Source organism: Serinus canaria, chromosome 10, assembly GCF_022539315.1.
Source record: "Serinus canaria isolate serCan28SL12 chromosome 10, serCan2020, whole genome shotgun sequence".
In the NCBI taxonomy this organism is placed as follows: Eukaryota; Metazoa; Chordata; class Aves; order Passeriformes; family Fringillidae; genus Serinus; species Serinus canaria.
In genome coordinates, this window is record NC_066324.1 from 8,091,131 (window position 1) to 8,117,589 (window position 26,459).

The 26,459-nt window shown below is 53.1% G+C and overlaps 1 long non-coding RNA gene across 1 annotated transcript in view; it reads left to right on the forward strand.

Moving 5' to 3' along the window:
* LOC103816068 (uncharacterized) overlaps positions 1-19,649 on the forward strand; it is a 34,939-nt gene extending 15,290 nt beyond the window's left edge. Inside the window, exon 3 of the long non-coding RNA XR_003944884.2 lies at positions 19,327-19,649. This is a non-coding gene — a long non-coding RNA (uncharacterized LOC103816068). The remainder of the gene's footprint in view (positions 1-19,326) is intronic.
* The last annotated feature ends 6,810 nt before the right edge of the window (positions 19,650-26,459 follow it).

Here is a 26,459-nt window from a genome sequence, read left to right on the forward strand (position 1 = left end):
AGAAGGCTTCCCCTGAAAGGAACTTAAATACCTACCATTAATTGTAAAGCGCTGAGCTCCTGCTAACTATGCCATGCTTTTTGTTTCTGATAGTATTTGTCCATTGCAGAGAGCAAGCCAAGGATGCGGAGCCTCCCCCGCCCTCCTCCCTTTGTTTAAGTGACAAAATGTTTCCATGTTCTTGTTTAGAAAATAAACCTTTGTGGGTTTTTCAGCTTTTAGTTCTATTTTTTTTACCCATTTATCGTGGTGTGAAATCCAAACTCCCCTTCTTCCCAGATCTTGGGAATCCATGTTCCTCATGATCAATTTTCCCTCCTTTATCTAAAAATACAACATTATTTTATGGCATTACTCTGAAAATGCAGCAGTTATATTTTGAATTTGAGTATTCAGAGCTTCAGGATATTGCAATATTTTTTTTTACAAGCGATGAATGAAATGCAATGATTTAAGTGTGTAATGCACAATACAGATGCCATGCATTGTAAATACATTTCAGGGGCATAAAATCCAACACAGAGAGCCGGTGTTCCACGAAAGCCGGGAGTCCAAAAATAACTGTAAAAATGAATTGTCTGTCGGGACGAATCTCTCAGATCCAAGCCAATATTTGCAGGGTTACAATATACAACTGGCTTACTTATTGGCATAAATATCTCATTTTAAAATGCCGATGATAAACTGAAAGAGAGGTGAAGGAGATATTTGACTGATTACTGGATGCCATGGATTCCCTGCATTTAATTTCATACTTACATGCTATTTACTTATCCCATGTTTATGGGTATGTGCTTTAGCTTCATATAAATCTCTCCTGTCTGTCTGTCTCATTGCGTTCTTTTCTCTTCTGCCATCCCATCTGCTTCTCATGGTCCTTCTCCTGAAACCACATCACAGGATCTGATGGGGATAATGGGAATCCGCCTCTGGTCTCTATCATAAACATGCCAACGTGGGCTATTGTGTCGGGAGCCGGCGGTCACCAGATGGTGCTTGGTTGCCCAGGGTCTGTGTCACTGGGTTTGGTCTCTCGATAAACCAACAGCTCCTTTAGCGTTGTGTTTTCTCCCAAGATCTACCTACCCTGGCTGTGGAAGGTGTAAGGACCTTGGGTAATGAATCCCTAGGGATGAAATCCTTCTGGGTGTGTTGGGCGCTTTGCAGCCTCAGCTATGCAGCTATGAGCTGCCCTTGCAGAGCTGAGGTTTGTTAATCCCTGTGCTCGGCTGTGTTCACCCTGTCTGCATTCCTGGAAAGGAAAATGAGTGTGGTACTTTGGGACTGAATGCTGTCTCCATGTGAAAAGCGGTCCATGTCAACCTAAGCAGACATCTTGCTACCTTTATGTACCGGGCTTGGGAAGACAGGGCAGAGACATCTCTGTGATGCAGACAAAATCAAGCCGTCTCCTCTTGCCTGGGCTCACAGACAACTCTTGAGTGTCTGCAAAAGGACTGGCTTGTGGAGGTATCATTGAGAGATGTAGATGTTACAGAGTGACTGAGGTATGGGGCTTTCCCTGTGAAAAAATGTCCTCCAGCCAGGAGAGACCCAGGGACAAATCCTGCTCTTCATTATGTGTCTGTATGTCCTCAGGAGGTCCTGGACATTGTTGTACATGTGAGCTGCAGAGCGGGGATTAATGCAGAAATAAAGATTGAAGATAAAAACAGTGAGAGCAATGTCTCTTCCTGAATGCAGACAGATGGAGAGAGCCTGGCATAATTACATTTAGCAAAGGGCCGCCATGAATGAAACCAATTAAAGGAGAAGCAATGCTCATATGAGAGATAGAGGGAGAGAGGAAAGCAACCACCTCTCTGGGTCTTCTTGGGCATCCACCTTCTATGGGGGGTGTGTCATGCACAGTCCCCGAGTCAGGGGTGAGCTCTGCATGCACCTGCCTCCTGGCTTAGGGGGACTTAGCTTATCTGCCCTGGTGAAAAAAGAAGGAAATGGGAAACATCGGGCGCTGGCGGGGCCGGCATGGAGCTGGCTTGCAGCCAGCCCCAGCCTCGCCGTCTCCATTGTCTCATGGCTTTAATGCGTGCCTAGAAATCCAGTATTTAGGATTCAGGTTACCATTGTAAAGCAGAAAGGTCGTGCTCAGCGCCGCTTGGTGTGGATTCCTCCGGCAGCTCTTTTGCCTGCGTGCCCCATGTTGGGATGGTGTTGGCAGAAGGCCTGGGGCCAGGAGGCTGCAAGGAGCACGTCTTCACTGCCTCTGGCATGGTGTGCACCTAGCAAGGGATGCTGCTGGCTTTAGGATTTAGAGAGGGCAGCGGGAGGTGTCCAGAAAGCCACACAAAGGAGAGGTTTGCATTTGCTGGGCAGCCAAAGCTGAGCGTGCCTTGCTGACAAGCTTGGCATAAAATCTAGCAAGGCAGGATCAATGTGTCTCTTCCTTTGGCTCTCACTTGGTGGGAGCTTCATGAGTAGCTGCTGCTGGTGGCCAAGGCTAAGAAAGGCTTTTGGGACTGTTCCTCCTGATTTCATTTGTAGTCCCAGAAATGGCTGTTTTCCAGCTTTCTTCCCTTCTTCTACTATCCTGCTCTCAAGGGAAGGTGCCTTTCGGGTAGAAGAGCAGCTGGCAAGGCTGGACTAGAATAATTCACAAGGGTTTTAGAGCAAACCTTGGGATTTGGGGTGTCTGTTGCAAACCTCCAGCAACTGTAATCAAGGACTGTTTAAAAGTCTCAGTTCTCACTTAAAATTAATAGAATTATGCTAACAAGAAATGTTTTTAGGGACATCTTAATTGCAGGGAAAACTCTGAAAACAAGTCAAAGACCTTGTAGGGCTTAGGCATTATCAGTCTGAAGAAAACTCCTCCAATTAGTTGGTTTTTGGAATGAATCTTAGCAATTTTGGGGATCAAGACTCAAAGCTCGAGGCTGATAGTGCAGGATGCTGCATAACACCTGAACAGGGAGGAAAAGAGAGACTGACAACTCAAAGTGTCATGGATCACACTGGGTTGGATAGTGGCTGGCTTGGGTCTCATGTAAGCCCCTAGACATACTGAGGACTCTCAGAAGTGGTCCCAGCCACTGTTGTATGGCCCTGGGCACAGAGTCCTGTGGTCCAGAAGGTAATAATTGGTGATGTTGGTCCCTGGCACCCTATTCTACAAGAGAGGGATGCACATCTCTGTATGTGCTAATGAAGGTGGTGGGAACAAGGCTGTACCAATGCAGATTGGCTGTGCCTGTGGATACATGTGGCTCTGTCTCATTCTGGGAACAGCTTGAAAAACAGTGTTTGACTTCCACGCTGCCAGGACTCAGAAAAAAAAATGCTTTTTAAAATTTATTTGCTCTTTGCTTTAACTGAGAGGTCATGTACTGTGTGCAGCGCTGTGGAAGACTCTACTTAAGAGCCAGAGGATGAGATGCTGTCTCTGTGGTGTCCTCATGGTACTGTGCAGGATCTCCCCAGGCTGCTGCAGACATGTCCCAAGCTGCCACTTGGACCAGTGACTCAAGGGAATGTGCTCCTTCAGTCCATTTGTGATACATTTCATAGGTATTGCCTTGGTCCCAGCGGCCACTTGTCTGAATGTGCTGTTGCCAGTGTGAGTTTAATGCATCTCATGCAGAAGTGTACTGAAGCTCTCCAGAAAGAAGGGCAAACTGCATGTGTGAGTCCGGACCTGTACCGGGCTCTTAAGGCAGTTGTGGTCCTGCACAGTCCCTAGGCTGAGATTTCTGATGGCGTGGCACTGAGGAGCAGAGTAGAAATAGAGGGCTTCTGAGTGGGTGCAAGGCTGGGACCCATCTGACTCATTTTGCTTGCAATCAGGGGAATGGGTGATGTGTCAGAGCAAGCTGAGAGCTTGGGGAGGAAACAAATGGTTCATATAGATAAGTGCTGGCTAGGGAGCCCATCAGGTGCCTGTTCCCTTGCAAAGGAAAGATACTTCCTGCATCTTGTTGCATTTCTGTAGGCTCTGACTGACTTCTGCCTCCTTGCCTCCTTTTCATCCCCAAAGGACAGACTCTAAAGGAGTGCCTGCTATTGCTGCAAGAGCTTGAGGATGTGGTAGGAAGTGGCTGGTCTCTGCTACCTAATTAACAGCATGGCTGAGTGCTGGGAAACAAAGCCTCCGGTTTCTACATTCTCTTCATCCTTCTTCCCTTCCTTCCTAGCCCCTAAAAGAAACCTCCCTACTGAAGCCATGGGATGTTTCCATAGATACCTCTGTGGCTGTGGGGATGTGTGGGGGACTGTCTTGCTGTGTGCAGTGGGATGAGGACAGTGATGGTGTGCTTTATTCCAGACTTGGATCAAGCACTCCAGGGAAGGCGTGGCTGGAGGAACAGGGATGCATCTCTTCTGCTTGGGCTATTTCCAGCTGCAGCTGTCTCGAAGGTCTGCAGAGTGCCCTTCTGCCTCCTTTGGGAAAAACCTGCCTGTGTTGACCCATTTGGGCATGGAGCAAGCAGAACTGGCCACAGATGCCTGCTGCAAGAAAGGCTTTGCCTGTTCCATTCTCCAAAGGCAATGCCAATCTACTGGGATTGTGGCACCAGTGATCAGCAGGGCCAACACACTTGGCTGAGGGGCTGAGAGCTGCAAGGGCTCTGCTGAGGAGGGATTCTCTGCATCCTGGGGAGTTTTCACACTTCCATCCCCTGATCAGACCCACTCAGTGGGAGTCCTGGTGGCAGGCAGAGGGACACGGGGGTGTTTGAACTGCATGCTGTACTCCTGAGGGACTTGCTTTATGGCTGTGTAGAATTAGTCTGTGTTTTCTAGGCCACCTTTGAAAAGCAGATGAAAATTTGATTTCCATAGCCTAAAAACTGAGCTCTGTGTTTGTCTCCTTAAAAGACAGGCAAGGACTAGAAATCTGCAACCTGAGAGCCCAGTCAAACTCTGAATGGCTCAGTGAGGGTGGAAATGGGCTTTGCAGTTTGCTTTCACCACAGTCAAGTTTACTGTTGTTGTTCCCCCAGTTTGTGCACAAGTGCCACACTGAGGAGCTTCTCAGCTTCTCTCTGCTGCCTGAAGTTGCTAGGGCAGAAAGGCTCCTTTGCCAGGGCTGCTTTGGGAAGGACTGGAGTGGTGGCTGTCAAGACTGGCACCTCTTTAGTGCTCTGTTTTCATGGCTGCGCTTGGAAAGGGCGGGTGGGCATGAGGCCACCAAGCCCTGAGAGGAGGGATGTCTCTGATGACGACCACTCATTTTGCCATGCAGCCCTGAGGAGAGGGAGGCTGTGTGTCAGCCCGATGGAAGCTCTCTGCAGGTCCTCCTGCCCGAGGAGCAGGCAGTGACACATTTCTGACACAAACTGAGAGGAGATGCCGGCGTGAGATCCCGGTCATGTCATCTGGGATCAGGTACCAAACCCAGCCGTGGCTGCAAGCAATGAAGGAAGCAGCTGCCCCAAGCGATGGTGAGCATGATCCAGAGCTAATCCCGGGGCGTCTGCTCCCTGTGTGTGCCCGTGGCAAGGTGCTGTCCTCAAGGTCTCCCAACCCCACACCATAGCTGCTCCTGTGGCTCTGCAGAGTGGAGCTGTGGATGCCGGGGGCATGCTGGCTGAGGATGTGACAGGTTCGCACTGGGCTTGCGTTGGATGACGGGTGCCGGCTCCACAGGGTGCAGGCACAAATATCTCAGGGGGATTTGCTTTCCTGCAGAGCCTATTGCTCTCACAGGAAGATGGAAAAATTCGGGTCCTAAAGGGATGAGTACTGCCTGCACTTTGAAGGCAGACATCCCAGGAACCATAGAGAAAAAAAGACACCCACTGATTTTTTTTTTTTTTTTATTTCTCCCTGTTTCTGTCTGCCTATCAGCCTGTCAGCCAGCTAGATGCTAATCCACAGCAGCAGCAGCACAAATAAAGCTAGGCTAGAGGGATGCTAATTTATGCCTGGATTTCATGCTTTGTTTTACTTCCCCACTTTATTGGACAGAGTAGGCTTTGTGAGTGACGTAAAATGTTGCGTGTGCTCTCCCCATGGCAGGTTTCTGCACATGCAGCAGGAGAAGTTCATTTCTCTGTAGCCCTTGCAGCCTTGCACATGCCTTTCTTTGCCTCCCCTGGATCGTTTTTTTTTTTTGGGGGGATCATTCCTGATAAATCCCCATCTGATGAGGACTCCCTCTAAGTTTTGTTGCACTGTATGTGAAACCCAGGGATGTGTTTCCAGTCTCATCGTGTCTTCTCTCATGGTGCCAGCATTTATGCATCTAAACTGTAATTTTTTATGCTCTTGCTGGGTAACTAGACTACAGCCTCGGCAATTTGCATGAATAAATGTCATGTAAAATCATCTGCTCGTGGGCAGTGGCCAGCCGAGAAGTTATGTTGTGAGGCAATCTGTTCTGAGTGATCTGTTTAATGAAATGTTGAGATTTACAGCTCTCAACGTCCATGGGGAAAAGCATGTATGGATTTAAGATCGCAGCCCTGAGGTGACTTTACCTGTGTGGTACAAGTAGGTGAGGAGTTCTATTACTTGTTGCTTGGGAAACTGAGCGTGTTAAACTGTGCTGTTGGGCAAAAGCCTTTGAAATGCCCTGTCTTGAAATAAAGGGAAATGTAAAGAATAGTCAAAGAGGTGTTAATAACAGAGGGTCTTGCAGGGTTTCTTGCAAGAGTCTTGCATGGGATCCCCACGGGGACCCTAATAGTTTTGGAAATGAAGGATCAGCCACCAGAGGCAGGGAATGGATGTGTTGGGGCTTTGCTGGGGTTTTCAGTTCCCATTAGAGGAACTGAAGGGAAGGAGATGCCCAAAAACCATTGAGTCTCTGTGCTTGCCAGGCTGGTACTGACTGTTCCCTGCAGCCAGAGCTCCATGAGCAAAGCAGCAAATCACTGGGGAAGGAGAGAACAGGCAAGACAGAGCTGAAGGGGGCTTTGAAATGGCCACACTGGCAGGGATCTATGAATTCCCTTGCTTTTTCACTCAGTTTTCTCACAGCTCCTGCTGGCCTCTGCAGAGCAAGTTGAGGGGAAGAGCTCAGAGGTGGGTCTTTGTAGCAAGGTCTGCCCTCAGCTTCACCAGGTTAAATCCTAAGTGAGGATTTAATTGCGTTCAGTAAAAGCCGCCCAAATTTACAGCATGGAAATGAGAGCAGAATCATGAGTGTCCTTGTTTCCTTTTACCATCAAATAGATTTTCTCAGCCTTGAGTTCTGCAAGCTGATCTCTGTAGGGTTTTATTTCATTCGCTGTCTTCATTGCCCTATTAAAACAACAGCTCTGTCCCCGAGTCCCTGCGTGTCGAGTACTTATCCCTGTGTATTGGGGCACAGGAATGTGGCAATAAAACTGCTCACAACCACTTGTTTGGATAAAAAGCACAGATTTGCTTACCTTGCAGTAGTTTCCCTTTTTTAAGCAGAAGTGTTTGCACAGGTGACTTCTGGTTTTGCCTCGTGTACATTCTTGGATTTCTGCGTGACATTTTGCCCAGCCTTGTTTAGTAATGTCCAGGAATTTCCCAGCTTTCCTCTTATGGAAATCACACAAAGGTCTAGGGGGTGGATCTGACTGCAGGAGCAATGTCGGGGGAGCTGAGCTACCTCTGCCCACCAAGTCAGGGCTCATGTGGGTTTGCATCACAACTTTTCTCTTCTCTGACTAAGCTAAAGAACGGGAATAGTTCTGTACTCCTAAGGTGCACCTGTTTGTGTAGGAGGCTGTGGGATTGTGGCATTTGTATTTGCAGCTTTCACTGGGCTCCTCCACCAGGCTTTCTTTAGGCTGATATCTGCTCAGATTTGGGGGGAACCTCTGGGCAACACTGCATCTTGCATTGCACAGGTCCTCGTGTGCAAACACTGTAGGTATGCAGAGGTATCTGGCTTTGTGCGGGTCTCAGAGCCAGCCTCTTTGAGGTCTCTTTGTTTTGTCTCCCTCTGGGTATCTTGTGTGGATGCATTTGCATATATGGAAAACGTTGTCATCGTCTTCTCCCCCTCCCCAGCTCCCTTTGCCTTTGCTCTGCTGGCTCTTGGGCATTTCCAGCTGAACGGAGCCTGCCAAGGCCAGCCAAGCGCGGTGGGGCTGGGGGGAATACCCCCCATCTGCACCTTCACTATTTCCTTCCCCAGGCGGGCCTGGGGGTGGGCAGGGCATTGGGGTGTTTTTCCCTATTTTTTTTTTCTCCGGGTATTTAATAACTAGCAGTAGGCAGGCAGTGGGGTCCTGAAGGGAGTCTGGTCCATCCTCTGAGCCCCCAGCTCCAACACCCTGCTGCTGCCCCCCCTTTCTTCTCGTGCTGTAGCGTGTCTGTCTGCCTGCAGTACCAAAGAGAGCGGTCCAAACCGTGCAGCAAGGCTGCTCACTTTTTCTAAATCCACGAGGCCAGGTTTAAGCACTTTTTGTTCCTGCTGGAAAAAGCCTTGGAGTGGTTATACCAATAAATCTCTTGCTCCTCCATGAAGATGTCCTTCCCAGGACATTTTAAGTCCCTAATCCTCTCCGAGGCATCTCTGGCTCTATCTTCTCTTCTCTAACCTGTACCTGCCCCCCTGCTGCCAAAGACTTGAATGCCCTGAGGCTTCATCCCTTCAGTCTGCCTGCTCTCTGTGCACCTCCGAGCAGCCCTGCGCCCACTCCGCTGTCCCGACATCCTGCTGCCCGCCTCGAACTGCGGACAGGCTGGGCCATTGGAACGGCCGGGGGCGGAAGAAGGGGGTGGAGGAGAGACGGGGCAGCTGCGAGGCTTGTGTTAGTAAACACTTCCTTGGGTTCACATTTTAATTCCTTACCCCCCTTCCACATCTTCTCCCCCATCCTTTCCCTTTTCTATATGCTCACACAATGAGACCATTGTCAAGGGGTGATTTGAATGAGGGGTCTCCGGGCATGTTCCCAGCATTGTCAAACAGAGTGGGAAAAAAACCACAACTCCAGCCCAGCCAGGAGGACCAGACCAGACTGAGACAGATGCCTAAATTAGTGACAAAGCCTTTTGAATGTCCCCCCTAGACAAGGGTTGCCTTGTGCATGCGTGCGTGTGTGTGTGCATGCTTGTGGGTGTGTATTTGTGGCTGGGTGGCAGCTTGCATGTCTCCCCATGTTAATTAGTTTTGCATGCATGTCTGATAAGGTGCCAATGAATATATTTGTACTCCTTCCATTGGTGAAAGCTGTCTCGGCGGCGGGGGAGATGCGGGGTGGTGGGGGTGTGCTCAGTGCAGCCTGGCAGCCTGGGGTAATTGAGCTGTGCGGGGCTGGGAGAAGGGGTGAGGGTTACATCGCCAGAGCTCAGCTTCCCAGCGATGGGATCTGCTGCTTTCCTTGCAAATCATGGAGAGTTTAAAAGAGAACTGAGGCTTTTTTTGGTTCACTGGCTCTTTCTCTTCATCTTGGCTGATTGTCTGGCTGAGGGTCTGTAGGCTCTTTCTTCTCCTCTGCCCTGTGTGTCTTTCTCTCAAGTCCCTTAAAAGGTGTTTATTTCCAATGGATTTGTATCCATCTTTGTATACACACATACACATGCAATCACTCACACAAAGCCCCAGTAACAAAACCTCCGCCTCTTTCTCCAGAAAGGGAGTCAAATCTGCTACCAGTTACAAAATATGGGAGGGAAGTGAAGCGTGTGGGTGCCAGGGGTGGAGCAGTGGAAACAGGCAAATAGAAATGCAGAACAGGAGTTGGAGAGACAGAGATAACATGCTCTATGAAGGATTTATCAACATTTGCTCAGGATATAGTTATTAATTAGCAATGCAGAGAAAAGTCTTTCTACATCCCCAGCGTATGGACCAGCATATAATGTCATTCCTAGACTGCTGTTATCATTCATCCATCCATCCATCTGCATTCTGTAGGTTCACACAAGAATTCATTGTATGTGTAGGGATGTAAACATCAGTTCACATCTAATTAATTTTCTGTCTAAATTAATTTTGCATTCTTTCCCTTAAATCAACAAGACTTAAGAGCCCACATACATTTCTTGAGCAAAATGGGAAGAAACTCTTGAATGGGCCAAGATGTCTTTTTTCCCTGTGGTCCCATGTGAGCAGCTGCCAGATGCTGAAAAAGCAGCGATTTACATGGCACAAGGCTGCTCTGAAGCAGAGGTCATTTTGGGAAGTTTACTGGAGCACAACTTGCCTCTTGTGAAGGTTGGTAGCACCCAGCTTCACACTGGCTCCAGTTTGCTTTGCCTTCTCTTCCATACTTGGGTTCTGTTGCTGTGAAGGAATGAAGAACGGGAGCTGATACACAATGGAACAGGGCTGGCCTTGCAGGGAGCCTGGGTGAGAGATGCTTGGTCCAAGCAGCAGAGCATGGGGTTTACTCCTGGTGGGCTTGCTGGGGAGGAAGGGGAAGGTCATGAACAAAGTAAGGGGGCTGTTGGCATCAGCAGTGTTTGGGTTGGGTGGGGCTGCCGCCTCTTCCGCCACTGACTTTGGAGCTGCACTGGGTTTTGCTCTCCTACTTGGAGGGAAGCTGGGAAGTGACATGGAGAGAGGGTAAAATAGCCAGGAAGCGACAAACCCACCTGCCTGGAGGAGAGCTAAGTCCCTGCTGGGCTGCACAAGGAGCAGCTCCCCTTTGTGCTCAGAGAAGTCCAGGGACACAGGCAGGGCCAGGCTACACCTCCCCATCGACCTGCATGGGATATCTATGAGGGCCAGCCCAAAGAGTGCCCCAAAATCCTCACTGCCACTTTAGCAGTAGGTACAGTGGGCAGCTCATCAGTAATGTGCAGGAAAAAAGGGATTCCCATGAAATGCAGGTCTTCCAGTTGGAGAACAAAGGCAATTTCACCGACTTATCAGCGGTGCCTAATTGCACAGGGTGAATAATGAGCAGCTGGAGAGGCAGCACTGCCGTCCCTCCGGCGGGCTGCAGCCGGTGGCCGTGGCTGGAAACCCCAATCAGTGCCAGCAGAAGGTGGGCATCCTCAGAGAGCTGCAGCCCCAGCACTCTGTGCCTCTTTCAGAGCTGTTTGGGCTCCTCCATTGCAAAGTAATTGTGTTAATCCCACATGGATGCAAGAGGGGAACCTGCTGTTGGAAAAAGTCTCTCTGCGGTTGCTCAGACCTTTCATTTACGCAGAGGGTGAATGTGTCATCCATGCCTGACCCAGATGCAAGGTGGCCTTTAATCACAAAGAAGAACCAGGCACCAGCATCCTGCAAAGGGCTTGCAGTTCCCTCCCTGTCTGGTACATCATCTCTGAGCAGTGGCCATGCTAAGGACCCCTTCCAGCTTACCTGCCACCCCCGTGCCCTCATCTCCTGTTTGCACATCCCTATCTCTCCTTAATTCTGCTCCCAACTCTGGGCAGGGCTCTGGAAACCGCTTTGTCAGAGCTCCTCGCCAGGTTGATCTGCAGAAGGGGTTTTTTTCCCTTTCCCCATTGGGATGACTATTCCCACACAAGCAAAGCCTCTTAATGAATCCGTGGCAGCAAAGTAGGTAACGTGCTCTCCCTGCCAAGGCTGCTTGGCACAGCTGGAGTCACGTAATCAGGCTAGGCTGCCAGTCGGGGACAGAGTGGGAAGAGTTAAACTGAGGACAGTGCAGGGACAACTAATCCCCAACAGGAAGAGCAGCAGAGACCTCCCTGTCCTTCATCATCCTCCCCCTCCATTCATGCACTTTTCCTCCCTCTCCACCACATCCTATTCCTCTCCCACATCCTCCCTTTACTTATTTCTTCTTCCGTCTTTCTCACCCTCCTCTCCTCCGTTGCTTTCTCACTCCTCCCCCGTGGTTCCCCTCCGCCCCCCCATCCCCGGCCCCGTCTCCTCTCACATGCTCTGTCATGTCTCCAGAGCTGGTTTTCGAGTGGGACCGAGGGACGGTGTATTTGGGCTGCGGTGGAGGTCACAGCTATATGGGGATTGTTTAAAAGAGATTTGCCCACATCCCAGCCCATGTGACCAGCCTCAGCTGCAGGTCTCTCTTTCTTAATCTGGAGATAAGCGTGATTATCCGAGGAAGGGCTGTTCGGAGCTTTGTAACTGTGACAGGGGAGCTTTCAAGTCGCACTTTGCTGGCAGAGCAGCGTTTAAAGCCGGGGAATCAGATTCCAAGCGTGGCTTTGCATCTCTTTTCTGCTGGGAGCATGGTGCAGGGCTGGCAGTGGGGATGGGAGCTTTATTAGGACTTTGCTTATGATGCGGAAAAGGAGTTAGGGGAGGGAAAATGGGGGAAGAAGGAGGTGAAAAAAATCCCAATTCGCTGTTTCCCCATCAGTGGTGGCCCAGGAGAGATTGGCACTGATTCAAGGGGACAGGCCAGCCTGAGCCCTGGTGCGGAGCAATAAGGTCCATCAAACCTGGGGTCTGCCTTGTTTTTAGCCTGGGGTTGTGTCTCCTTGTTCTGCTCTACCCCGCCTCGCTCTGTTGAATCCTTCACACAAGAGGTCTCTGGGGCCCTGTTTGGAAATGAAATGCTGTTTTAGCAGCTCCCATGGCACAGCTTCCCCGGGAGAGATGGCAGGGCCAGCTTTGCTGCCCGATAAACACATCGGCCCCAGCACTCAAGGCAGCCAACTCCCTGTCCCTGTCCAGAGAAATATTTGCTGGACATGAGCCCTTGTGGGGCATCTCTGCAGCCAAAGTGGAAGTGCAGGGACATATACAGCAATTGTGTAGTTCAGTATTGAATCAGTGTCTTGTATTGCTGGAGGTTGGAATATGTAACATCTCCTACAAGTGACACGGTCCCAAAAGATTTCTTTGGCCGGGACAGGCATCGAAATAGGGTTTAGTGGAAATGTTCAGCTCTGGAGCAGGTGCTGCTTTGCTTCTATTTGTAGACTAGAAACTCAGAGCAGAGCCTCATAACAGCGCTTCTTTTGATGGAGTTGGGTCAAGGAGAAAGAAACCTGGATGTGAGCCAAGGGCGGGAATCTGGGGCGAGGTTGAATCAGGACGAAGTGCCAGCGCTTTGGACAGTCACTTGGGCAGGACTCACTGTTCTTGCCATATCCTCCCTGGAAACGCTTCAGCTTCCAGCACAGCAGCTGAGGCCAGCCTGATCCAAAGGACACCCTGAATCCCATCTGCTCTCCCCACACCACCCATTCCTAGTGGGTGGGAATTTGCAGTGAGAGCACCAAACAGCCCCTCTGCCTGGGTTTGTTCATGGAGGGGCAGTCACTTGCCTGTGTCAGAATACCAGGGGATAGAGTACATCCCTCTTCTTCCTCTCCCAGGAAGGCACATCTCATTTTTGCATCATGCTGCCACAAAGGCCAGCCAGCCTTAAAGCAGCCCAGAACAAAGTCCTGTGCCTGAAGATTGAAATGTCTCTCTGTAGGGCAGGTAGCTCAGTGTACCTCCAGTGGCTGAAGAAGGGAATCGGTTGCAAATGTATCATTTTGAGAGCAAGCTCTGAAACATCTCCCACGTTGCCTGCCTGTCTCCAGAGCCCCACACAGCTGCTCTGTGGGTGGAAGCTCTGTTTTTCGTGTGCCCCCGTGAACTTTATTTTTTGCTATTTTTCTTTGTATTCTGCTTAAATGAATCCTGTTCAGTGCCTACAGCTTATTCCAGGGCTTTACTGAGGATCTGGCCAACACTTGTAGCCTTACTCCAGGGCATGGTTCTTGAGGAAACCGAATGGGTACAGCATCTTTTTAGTCTAGTGTCTATAAGACCAAACAGCCCAAATCCCAACCTACAGCCGTGCTGTGCAGATAATTCCTGTGCCCCATTGGAGAACAAGAGCTCCCCTTGAAATCCCAGAGCCTTGGATGTGGCAGCGGGAACGTGGGCAGGAACATGTAGGTGTTGGCATGTGCAGGCAGGAACACGTGTATGCCAGGGCAAGCGTGCCCATCTCTGCAGGCACAGGCCCACGTCTGTCTCTGCACCAGCCTCTCCTGTGCACTGGCCTCACAGGAATCTTCCTCACACCTGCCTGAAATGAGGGTTTAGGGGCACAGGGCTGATGGTCAATTAACCCGTGGTAAGTGGAGGGAAGCCCAGTAGATGGGTTTAATGGAGTGATCCATTTGGGATGCAGCAAGGGAAGGTTTCCTGATGGAACAAACAGAAGGAGCTAGAAAAGGGAGAATTGTGGCAGATATGGGTGTGAGATCAAAGGCTGTGACAGGGCCAAGAGTGATGAGAGGTGGGAGCCAGGAGCAGTTTGTGTTCCTGGGTGTCGAGCAATGCTGAAGAGAGTGAAGGAAAAACACTGGCTGCTCTGAACAAAAGCCACTGAATGGGGAGATGGGAATGGCACAGAGGGGACAAAGCAGGAGTCACAAAGCAACCAGCACCAAGCATGGTCATGTGTGGCTTTCCTTGCTGGGTGGAAGATGGGCTGGAGAAGGGGGCTTGCACCCAGTGAGGATGTGCAAGATGGTCATGTCCCATGACACGGAGCCAGCAGAGTGCCACAAGTTTGGGGCACAGAGTGGCTTTGGGAAAAAGAAGCTGTCACAGTGACAAGGTGGGTGTTTCCCCAAAGGTGGTCCGTGTTTCCAGGATAGGGAAAGGAGCTCTACACCGGGGTTGGGAAGAGATAAGTTATTTCTCCAAACATTGCGTTAGGCCAATGCTGGAGTTTGAGCACAAGCTGGGCAGTAACACAAGCCTGGACAGGAATGCCTGCACAGCATCCCTGAGCTGCACTGTCCCTGCAGCTCACCCTGCAGCACCAGGGCTCTGCTGGGTCCAAGAGGAAGGGAAGAGCTCTGGCAGTTGAATTTGGCTTCTCCATTCACTCACCCAAGCATCCACCTTTACTGCATGGCCAGCTGAGACCCAAGGGCAGTTTGGGCCCTTGCTATCATTGTTATTGATCAGAACCTTTTCTTACAATGCCCTGGCACCTTCTTACATGAATCTGGTTTTTGTGACTGATGACAAGCAAAACTCTTGTCCAAAAGGCCGTAATGTTTGCTTGCAACCTCATTGCTATAGTAACAGAGGTCCTAAGGACACCTCTGAAGTAGGTCACCACGGACCCCATTTTGCCGTGTCTCCCAGTGCAGCACAGCTCCAGAAACAGAGTGCACCCACCATAGTCCAGCTGGGCATCGCCCTGGCACAGCCCAGACCCTCTCAGGGAAGGCCAGGCTGGAGAACTGCCCTACAGTGACAGCACCCAAGGGTACAAAGGGCTGTCCTGCACCTGGTCGTAGGAAACTTCTGTTCCTCATACAGCCCTGTGCCAGCTAATGGTGTTCCCCAAGTCAGGGCTCACTTCCAGCCTCCTGTCTCCCCATCCCCCACCTCCTTGCTGCCTCCCTCCCCCCTTTCCCCCAGTGCCTCTCCTCCTGCTTTGCATAATTTTCCATTTTCAGTGTCCCCTTTTCTTTTTCTCCTCTCCATATGGTGCGTCCCCCTCTCTGCCTGGCGCAGGAGCCATCCTTAACAAGCTCGGCAAAGCCCTCTCTCAGGGGCTGCACATGAAAGATGCTCTGTAAAAACAGAGGCTGGGATGGAGCTCCCCCTTTTTCCCCCCTTGATTTATATGGGGCTGGGATGTGGGAACGTTTCTGGGTCGCATTTTTAGAGCCGCCGGGTGCTTGTGCCTGTTCTCTCCAGCCATTCAGTGCAGACCCCTAAGGCCAGCTCGTCCTCAGCCTTTGATCTGCAATGCAGAAAGAGCATCCAGGGCAAGTTTGTGCCTCTCATCCAGCCCCTGCCCTCATTTTGGCTGGCAGGGAGGGATGCCCTGTCCCACCACACCGGGGAGAGGCCATGCCCTTTCCTCTCAGTGTCTGGTGGCCTTTTCCAGCTGGCTACTTTGGCTCCATCCCACATCTCTGGCACCACAAGGACCTTCCCACTCACGAGGTCCAAGGCACTGGGTCATGGTGAAGCAGCAGGTTGTGGGATTTGTGATACACAGCAATTCTGCACGTCTAACCCACCCCTGCCCCTCTCCAGCTCCACTGCAGATACTGGCCAGTGAGCACCCAGGGGTGCCTGGAGGGTGCTGGGGCTGAGCAAAGGGTGCTGGGGCTGGCAACGCCTGCCCAGCATTTGATGGGTTAAGCCAGTCTCTAGCTAATTTCTCCCAGCGGCTCCCCTCCTCCTCCTCGTACTTCTGTATGCAGCAGGCAGGGCCTCAGCGCAGGTTCCTGCACTGAGCTGTTGCCAGGGGAGTAGTTAGGCGAGTCTGAGCTATGTGGGGAAAAGGCCCGGGCTGTCAAAGTGTCTGAGATGAACCATAGCCCGGTCCCCCTGCAGCTGGGCCCAAGCATGCATCAGCCCTTGTTTGGAGCCTGGGAATGGCAAAGCCCAGGGAGGTTCAAGGGCAAACTTGCTATTCATTAGTCAGGGGTCCTTGACGTTCCCACTCTCTGTCTCCCTTCTTCTTCTTCTTCTTCTCTTTTCTGTCCCTCTTTTGACAGATTCCTGGGTGCTTTTGGGGAAAACTCCCCTCCTCCTCCTCGCCCCAGCAAAAGCCCTCCACATAAACTTCCCCAGCAGACAAGGCAGGAGGACAATAACGTCAGGGCCACGATGCAAACGAAAGCCAGCAGAGCAGCCGCATCCCCCGGGTGTCCTTTCTCCCTGGCCCTTCCCGCGCTGCTGCGGGAGGCTCAGCCGCCGCATTCATTTCGCTCATCTTGCCCATCTCCGATGTTTTATTATCTTGATGCTTGCAGGAAATTGTAACTTGAGATAAGGAAAATGTCAGGCGCCTTCTCCTCTCTCCTGTAGCCCAAAGCACCGCGAAGTTGCTCCGTAGGAAATGTAAATGCTTGCCCAGGTGCAGAGGATGAGCACGAGATGGAGGGAGCCTCGAGAGGCCGCGCGAGCATCTCCGTCAGGAGATAAAACTCGCGGCGTAGGCGGAACACGGAGCCTCCCTCCCGCCCCGCTGAACAGAATATTTCATAGCTCTTAGAAGCCGAAGCTCCCTTGTAATTATCCAAAGCAAACAGCACGTGTTATTAGTTTAAAATGATTTTTTTTTCCCCCTCCCCGGGCCCCTGGAGCAGAATGGAGGTGTAATTGTGCTAAGGAGTTAGCAGGGGAGAGCACAGCTTTTGGTCACATTCAAGTTGGAGGGCTTGAGCCAGGGAGGCTGGTATGAAAGGCTGGTATTTGCATAAGCAGCGTGCATCCCTACAAAAAAGAAAGATATCAGGGGCTTGCAAAATTCAATCAAGGCTGGGAGGGAAGAAAAAAAAAAAAGGGGGGGGTGTGGAAGGGAGGGGGGGAAAAAATTGACAGTGAAAAAGGTTTTTCTAAGTAACACCCTGTCGAGATTAAATTGTCCAGAAAGTTTCTCCATGTGAGCCGGTGAAGCGGAGGCTGGGCTGAGGGCAGGGGAGGAGCGGGGTCCCTCCTTCCTGGCCTCAATAGGGGACAGGAATCTGATTAGGCAGAGCGTTCTGCATCCATTTACCATTATTTGAGCGTTTTTTTTTTTTCCTCTTCCCACCGCCCAGAATTGCTGTGGCAGGGCAGTTTATCAGCATATAAACCTCAGTGCTGGCTTTGTAAGGGCACAAGGAGGCACAGGAGCAAGTGCTGGGGCAGAGGCTGAGCTATGATTTCAATTGTTTATTCAGCTTTAAAAAAAAAAAAAAAAAAAAAAAAAAAGGACAGTAAATCCTCACACAGAGTGATGTTTTCCCTGTGCAGAGCACTAGGGAGGGAAGGCAGTGTTGGGGCTGGAACTGGGTCCTAGTGGAGGCCTATTTTTGCAGGCACCCTCAGTGCAAGACTGAACTTTGCCCAGAGAGAAAGTACACGCAGGAGATTTGAGTTTTCCTGAAGCTTATGTGGAATCAGTTGGGTTGGCCCAGCCCCTCCTGCCCTCAATTACTGAGTCCCAGAAGTTTCAAGCCTACCAGGCAGGCAGTGGGTGATTTCCAGGCTGGATTGATGTCTGGTACCAAAGAGCATCCCCTCTATCCACACTACAGAGGAGTTTCTCTGTAGGCCAAAGCAAGCTTGGCCTGTCCCTGCAGAGGGCAGGGGACTGTCCCTGCCCAGGACAGGGGACTTAACCTGCCAAGTAAAGGCTGGTGAGAACAAGGGTTCAGCTGCCTCCTCCTCTCCTGTGCTTGTGAAAGCATCCACCGTCATTCAGATCTTATCTGTCCTGACCTCAACATCCTTTCCAGGCTCGGGGGAACATTCGGGATGTTCTCCTAATCTCACATAGGGTAAAGAAGTGCTGAGCCTTGGCTTTTTGCATCCTGGGTCTCCCTAAACACATGCAGCATGGGGTCTGTCCTCTCAGCACCCAGAGACAGACACAGGCCATGGTCCTTCTCTAAATCCAAGCACATGGAGTGGGTTTGGTCTCTGCCTCTCTTAAGTTTTAGGCTTGCTTCAAAGTTGCAGAAGGAAAGGGATTTTCCTTGGATTTCCATCAAGTGCTTTATGAATATTGCAATAAAGGGGTTACAGAAGATCTATTTTTAAGAGAGAGAAAAAATACCCATGAAAATTGCAGCCTGGACCCCAGAGTGTAGCGTATTTGCACAGTTCAAAGAGTTACGGTGGTTCATCCAGTCACAGCCTGGGAACGTCGCGGTGCGACCTACAGCAGATCACATGCCGGCTACTCCCAGGGCGGCTCATTAGAGAGCCACACAGAAGATTTATCTCTTAAAATGGGCTTGCAAATATTTTATAAAATTTGCAATATTTTATAAAATTACAGTTTGGTGCAATAAAAAGAATAAATTAGCCAGCTGATGGTTCCTTTTGCAAGTGTACTCAAGGATTTGTTATATTAGTCTTTGCTCCTTCCAATGTAACAGTTTATGGGCAAAGCAAAGGAAAAGGATGGTTTTGGGGGTTTGGGGGTTAGGGAATACACACTCAACATGGATAAAGAGTAAAGGAAATAGATGAAAAAAATAAGGAATAAGGGAGGAGAACATGCTGCAAGGTGCGAGATGTGTGGGGCAAAGCATGGGAGGCGTGGGGAAAGCCGAGAAGGGGACTTTGGCTGAGCGTCACAGCTTCGGCTCCAGCTCGGTGGCTTGGTATCACTTTCTCCAGTCAGGCAAGGGCGCCGAGGGCAGGGAAAGTTAACACGAAGATTAAAACATCAGAGGGCTGTGCCTTTAGTGGCTCTGACATGCAGAGTAATCCCATGCCCCAAAGCCTAGGGAAGAAGGACAAGCCGTGAGCCCTCCCCTGGCTGGCGGTGTGCGGGGCAGGCAGAGGTAGGGGATTGAGGAGGGTGCAGGGGAAGCTTGGCACCTTGGGGACTACAGTTTTCCCAGTAAGGAAGAGGGTAAGGTGGTCCACAGCCATGAGAAATGTGTGGTGGGGAGGGAAAGAGAATTGGAGTTCAGCTCCACAAGGGACAAGTTGGTCTGTTCTCAGCCAAGCGCTACTGGACCATTTCTCTGACAGAGATCATAACCACTCCATTTTCTTTCTTTCCTTCCTAGATCCCAGTGAGTGGACGAGGGACTTTTGAAGCCTGTGAGTTCCTTCTTCCACCTGGCTACCACCAGACTTGCCATCTGACTGCTCTGAGTTTCTCCCGGAGAGTCCCAACCTGCTTCTCCATTGGCCCCGGAGAGGAGACAGCTTTGTCCCGTGAACACACTGGATTTCTGCATCACTTCGAAACAGCGGTGCAGCCATGGGGAGGGAGCCAGGGCAACACAGGCAGCCAAGGGATCATCCCACCTCACTCCTGTATGTTGCCTTCAGTGCCCTCAATACCCCAGAGCAGGACCAAAGTGCTTAGGCAGAGAGACCTGAGCCAGTCACTGTCTCACCTGATGAAATACTATGTGTGTGAAGTTTGGAAGGAGCTTTAGCCCCTGGCTTTGCTCATGGAGCAGAGCTCAGCCCTTGCTGCTCTTGATCCCTGGGTCTGTGGAGCTGTGGGAGCACAGCCTTCCCGAAGGCACTGTGTTTGCGGCCTAGAGAACCATGAGCTTTTCCAGGCCAGGCAGCCCTGCTGCTGTTGTACTGCACCCTCTCTGTTCCTGTAAGAGAAATGTACTGCCTGTAATTCTCTCCCATTCAAATCCTCCCAACCCCATGCACTGTTGAAAATAAACTCTCTCTTTTGCAAAAGCGAGCGTGTGATTTGGTGCAGTCTTGAGACAGAGGAGGCAATGGGCACAAAATAAAGCCAGGCAAATCAACAGGGAAGGGGGAGCAGCCGAGAACCAGGCAGCCGGGCTGCGCCGTGCCCCGCATCAGGCACATTTCCCTGAAAGCCCGAGCGAATCCCTCGCCGCTCAATGATCTTTATTTGGTCTGAACCCCGTCTGGGAAGTAACCGCTAAACCCAATGCAAACAGACCCCCGTGAAAGAATATAATGAATATGTCTCTCAAATGATTTGGAGCCCTTCTGCCTGCAGAGCAGGGTTCCCCATTGTGCCCCGCTCCCGGCGTGCTCGGGGCAGGCTGCGCGAGGTGGCCGCTTTCCCAGCTGAAATCCGAAAAAAGCAAACAATGGGTCAAGGCCGGCATTGTGCGAGCCCAGGCAGGCAGAAGGAGCGCAGCCCGGCATGGCCAAGTTCAAGGCTGGGCAGGGGGCCGGGCGCGGGGATGCTAATGGGGGCTGCGCGGGGGCTGCGGAGCAGGGGGGCCAGGGGGGGTCTGCGTGCTCTTACCCTGTGCAGCCCTGAGCACCCAAAAACCACCTTACAGAGAGGCAATGACTGCCAAGTGCAGCGAGGGGTGCTGGGTGGGGACACCGGTGGTACTGGGAGAAATTTGGGTTGCTGGGGGGCTGATGGTGCTTGTGGGGGTGGTATTGCTATGGGGGATTAGAGTGAGTTGGAGGAGAACTGATGCTGCCGGGGACAGACTGGTGCTGTGGAGGTGTTACAGGGGGAACTGGTGTTGCTAATGGATATTACTGGGGGAACTGGTGATGTAGGGGGGCTGCAAGTGGAGATGATGGCACAGTGCAGGGCCCTGCTGGTGCGGTGGGCGTCCTGGGAGTGATCTGGGCTTCAGAGCTTCGCAGAGGACACCGCCTCTTTGGGTCTGCCTGCCGCTCCAGGCCCGAGCTGAGACCCCCCCACACCCCCTCATCTCCCCGCCGCTCCCCCCTCCCCGGATGAAGTGTGCGGAGACAGGCGGAGCGGCCCGTGGAAAAACACCATGGAGGGCCTGCACAAAGGGGGTTTTATTCAAATTTGTTTAGAGTTTAGCGGATTTGCATGAAAAATGTGTGAGAAAAGCCGGCTCCAATGACCTCATCCCCAGCTGCCATTAATGTTCAATTAAGTGCTGAATAGTAGCAAAGGGGGGACCGGCCGGGACGTGCAGAGAATCCAGGCTCGGGCGCAGACTGTGAGAACCGGGCTGCCCCCCCGACCGTCTGGCCCCAGCCAGCCCCGACGGGGTCCCCCCGCCGCCGCCCCGCTCTGCACCGGGAGGTGCGCTGAGCCCATCGGGTCTCAGCCCGTCTGGGTTATTCCCCGGATCAGTCGCATTCTGAAGCAGGGTGCCCCCCCGCCGCGCCCAAGGTGGGTGTTTGGAGGGGGTAATGCCCCCTCTCTGCGTTGCCGGGGCTGTTGTCATTCCCCCCGCAGCCCGCCTCGCCCGGCCCGAAGCCGCTCTCCGCCTGGCAGACGGTGTCAAAGCCCAAGTTCAAGTCCACGCCGAGGGGCTCTGCCCTGGGATTCCCAGCTCCTTTCCATCCTCCGTCTTTTGTTCGCTTCTGACAATTGCTCTTTATTTCTTACACACCCCCAGCCTCCCCCCCGCACCCCCCCTCCCTGCCCGCACTTGGCACCGTTTAGCTGTCTGCCTGCAAACTTAACAACCCCGGTTCTTGGTATAAGCACTCAAATTACCCTTCTTTCTACATATAAACACGGCCCGGGGTGTGCGGCTCTCTCCGGCCGCGGGGTCCCCCCGGCACAGCCCGGCTCCCCCGCACCCATCCCGACCCCGGCCGGAGGAAGTTTCTGCTGCGGGACACGGCAGGAGAACACGAGCCGAATACAGAACCCCCGCTCTGCGTGGCTCCCCCGGGCTAGCGCTCAGGTAAGGGAACACACCCCCCCATTCGCTTTTGGGGGGCTGCCTCTGCTTCGGGGCGTGATGACACAGCAGGTTTCGGGGAGTGATGGGAGGGTGTCTCTCTGTAGGGGTTCCCACATACTCCTGGCAAAACCAGCCCTGCCTGGGGCACGCTGATGAGGAGCCCTGAGCCGACCTCCCCCGGGCGTGCGGACCCACCCCCGGCCGGGGTGCGGCGGGGACACTGCCTGGCGGGGGCCGTCGGAAAGCCAGGGGAGGTGGCCTTCCCAAAACTGCCTCTGCCCCGGCCTGCCTCTCTCCGCCCCCCTCGAGAGGGGAACACCCACCAGGGGAGCGGACCGCGGGGCTGGGGGGCCTTTGAGGGCCGGCACCCCCCGGGCTCCCCAGCACCGACACCCCCGGACCCGCTGCCCTCCGGGACGGGGCTTCTGGGCAAAGTCCTCGCCGAGGGTCAGCGTCACTATCCCAGCTGGGTCACACCTCCCTCTGCGCAGGTGTGATGACATGGGGCAGGGGAGGCCATAGCGTGACCGAGGGAGGCGCTGACTGACCCCACAAATAAACCCCTTCCCCTACCTGCGGCTGGGTAGTGCTGGGATAAACTGGTCGGGACGGGGCGAGTCTGGGGGCCTCGGGCAGATTTAGTTTTTCGGCTGATTTTTTCCCTAAGACAATTTCGGGTGAAGGAGAGGAGGGTGAACACACATGCCCCTCCACCTCCCGCGGCTAAAATAGAGATAACGGATGGAAGGAGCGAACACACCTTCACCGGGGAAGTGAGCAAGGTTTGGGAGAGCGAGAAAAGAAAGGAGGGGATAAGAGGCCGAGAAGGGACAGGGAGGAGGGATATTGGGTGGAGACACAGGAGGGGATCCCCCGAAACCCGTCGTCGAGCCCAGCGTAGAGACGCGGGCGCCCTTCATCGGCGCCTCGGGGCGGGGCGGCCCCGCGGCCCGGGGACACCGGCGGGGCCGTGCCGTGCCGAGGGCCGAGGGCTGTCACGTCGCATCGCGTCACGCAGCATCGTGTGTATAATACGGCGCCATAAATGATAGCGGAACGTAAGGACATACGTGTTCCTTATATATGGACGGAATGGAGCGCATATAAGGCTGTATTGCACTGCAGTCGGGAGTCGTTCCAGCTCCCAGTGCCCCGAGGGGTGTGTGGAGGTCGCGCTGTGCTGCGTCCCCGCCGAGGGTGCGCTGGGGCGGCCGCATCCTCGCTCGGAGAGCGGGGGACAGAGCACTCCCCGCTCCGCAAAACAGAGCCCTTCTCTCTCACGTGCGTGTTTGAAAATAGCGGCGTGGGCGCACCCCGGTGCCGTGGGAGAGGCCGCGCTTTTTTTTTTTTTTTTTTTTTTTTTTTTTTTGGTGGCTATTTCAAAAACCCACACTCGCACCAGTGCCTCCAATGTCCGTCCCTTCCGTGGGCCCGCACGCGTGAATGTACGCACGGCTGCTTCTCCCCACTTGTGCCTGGGGACACCTCTTGCCCCTCTCAGCAGAGAAATCAGGGGTGAACCCTTCGGGGCACCCACCCGCGGCTCTGCACCCACCGGGGACTTTACACGGTGCCGACGGACCCACAGAGGTCACAAATTGCCGGGGGCTCAGCACCCGGGCGAGAGTCGGAACCCCTTGGAAGGATGGAAAACATTTTCCCCCGGTCGGTGGGAAATCAGGAATATCCCCGTGGGTGCAAACAGTGAAGATTGGGCTCTGGGTTTGGGGAAAGTGGGACAGAGTGGGGGGGAAAGGAGGGATGGAGGCGAAAAAGGAATGGAGAGTTGAAGGAGAGGATGGAGGGATGGAAGGGGAGAAGGAAAGATGAAAGGATGGAGGGGGAGAAGGAGTGATAAAAGGTAGAGAAGAAACGGAGGGTGAAAAAGGAGGGATGAAGGGTAGAAAAGGAGGGATGATGGGTGTAAAATGAGGGATAGAGCTGGGATAAATAAATGGATGGAGACGAGAGAAGGAACAATGTAGAGTGGGAGAAAGAGGAATGTAGGGTGGAAAATGAGGGATGGAGGGGAAGAAGGAGGAATGGAGGATGGAAAAGGAGGGATGGAGGGAGAAAGGAAAGATGAAGGGAGAAAGGAGGGACGGAAGGGGGAAGGGTACCGCGCCCCCGATTGGCTGCTTAAGCACAAAATCCGGAGGTGGGTTTGCGGGGTGGGGGCGCGGAGGGGCCGGGGACTGCCTGGGGGGCAGAGATGGGTGCTCGGGAGGCTGCAGGCCCCCCCGGCAGCCATTTTGTGGCAGTACCTGCCTTGGTGCCAGGGCTGGGCGGTGGGGCCGGAGCAGAGCCTTGCCCGACCCTCCCCGGCCCGGTGGGGCGGTGAGGGGCGCGGGGGGGGGAGGCCTCCACGCCACGGTGGGAAACGTATTACCGCGCCCGCCACGCTTGCCCATTGACAGAGATAAACATGCAAATGAGTCTCTTTGCATGTCATTAGCATACAGGCAGATTGTGGGGGGAGGGGCCGCAGTGTGCGCACTGCAGCGTGCTTTAATGCAACACCCAAACAGCCATTGCGGGTCTCTCCCGCCAGCAGCACCTGCGGCTCCCCGCCCCCCCCGCCGCGGGCAGTGGGACCCCATCACCCCCTGGCACCCCCCGGCCCGCCGAGCTAACACCGGGGCTGTCCCGCCGGGCACCCGGCTCGTCCAGCCTGCCCAGGGCTGCAGGGCACAAGGATACGCAGGGATAAATAAAGCCGAATCTCGGGAAGCGGCTCTTTTTGGGGCTCTTTCTGTGTTTTCACCTTTTTCATGTTCTTTCACCTTGTGCAGGGAAGGAAGCGGGCGGGGAGCCCTCAGCCGCCGCCTCTTGCAGCCCCGCTCCCGCCACCGCCCTTAATTGAGTGGGTTGGGTGGAGTGGGGAAAGGGAGTGACAAAGCCGACGAATTTGGGGAGGGAAGGTGCAGGGGAATGGATACCCTGGCTAGGGGGTCCCCGAGGCTGCCAGAGCTGGGCAGCTGCCGGGTTGCGCCCTGCGGGAGTGCGTTTGCAAACGACGGATGCGAACCTGGGGTCCGTGTCCGTCTGTGGACACGGCGGTGACCGCGACCCCTGCGAGTGCCGCCCCGTGCGTGCCCGCACACGCGTGTGGCATCCCCGCGCCGTACGCGTGTCCCCACTCGGGTGGGTGTGTCACACCGGCCGGGCACCATCCGCGGGGTGTATGTGCGTGTCCCGCACACGCGTGTGTGCACCAGAGCGGAGGGGGTTCGCGCACACCCCGGGCACCCTTTCGGAGCATTTCTCCCACGGGCCAGCACCGCACCCAGAGCCAGGGGGGTGCGGGGAAAGGGATGAGATGAGGGATGCCTCCCGGCCGCGTTTCCCCTCCGTGCCCGCCGTCCTGCGGCGAGGGTGGCACGGCAGAGGGCCCCGCCGACACCGCTCCGTGTTTTCGTTGAAGGGGGAACAGCTCTCCCGTCCTTGCGAGGAGGGCAGGCGAACAGCGTGCGACGGGCCGCGGAGCGAGGAAAACCCATCCGAGTGGCAATTCAACCTCAGCGGGAAAAGGAGGGCACTTCCCGGGCACCTTTGTGTCTCACTCTCTCCCCCCCAAATTCCCCGCACATCTGCGGGGAGAGAGCGAGGAAGTGCCCTGGCGCCGCGGCTGCGGGGCAGGGTGCGGGACCCCGGCGCCCCGGGCAGCAGCCCCTCGTAGCCCGGGGGGACCCGCTGGGAAATGAACCCCAGCCCCATTTAGGGGGCATTCGGCAGGGAAGGCACCCCCTTTCTTCTGCGTGCCCCCGAGACACGGCACAGCCACCCGTCCCACACCTCCCAGAGCAGCGGCTCCTCCCTCTGCAAAGAAACCGGCTTTTTGGTCCCGCAAGTACACCCGATTTTTATTCTTGCAAAGAAACACACTTTTCATTCCTCAAAATAAACACGATATTAAAAAAAAAATCTTGTAAATAAGCCCTATTTTTATTCTAGCAAATAAGCCAGCTTTTCTCCGCCCCGGTGGTTTATTTCTGGCCGGGAATGACAAGGCGGGGAGAGGACGTGGGGCCGGACCGGGCAGTGTTTTGGGGAGGGAAGAACCCAAACTCCGGCAGGCGTTGAGAAATGAAATCGCCCTGGCTCATCTCCGTGTCCCGCCACAGAGGAGATAAAAGCACCGGCGAATTTGTTTTCTAACACAATTTTTAAAACCCCGAGTATATCCTTTGCCCGTATGTCCTCGGGAGAGCGAAAATTCGCAGAGCAGCCCCGTAATGAATTTTTTTCTGCTGAAAATTCCTTCCAAAATCAGTTAATAGATTATAATTACAAATAATGTCGCCTCTTTTTTCAGCGATTAACTATACAATTGGAAATTAGAAACACCGATGTTTTAGTATTATTAGTAGTATTTTTATTATTATTTTTATTATTATGTGTATGGTTTGTTTTGTGTGTAGTGGGGTTTTTTAAGTTTGGAGGTTTTTTTTTTTAATAAACCTGAAATATAATTTTCTTAAGCTTTAGCAGCCTTTCAGAAGAAGACTCCGGATAAAATTCGGAGCTTCTGCCTTTGAAAACGACAAAAGTATTAGGCG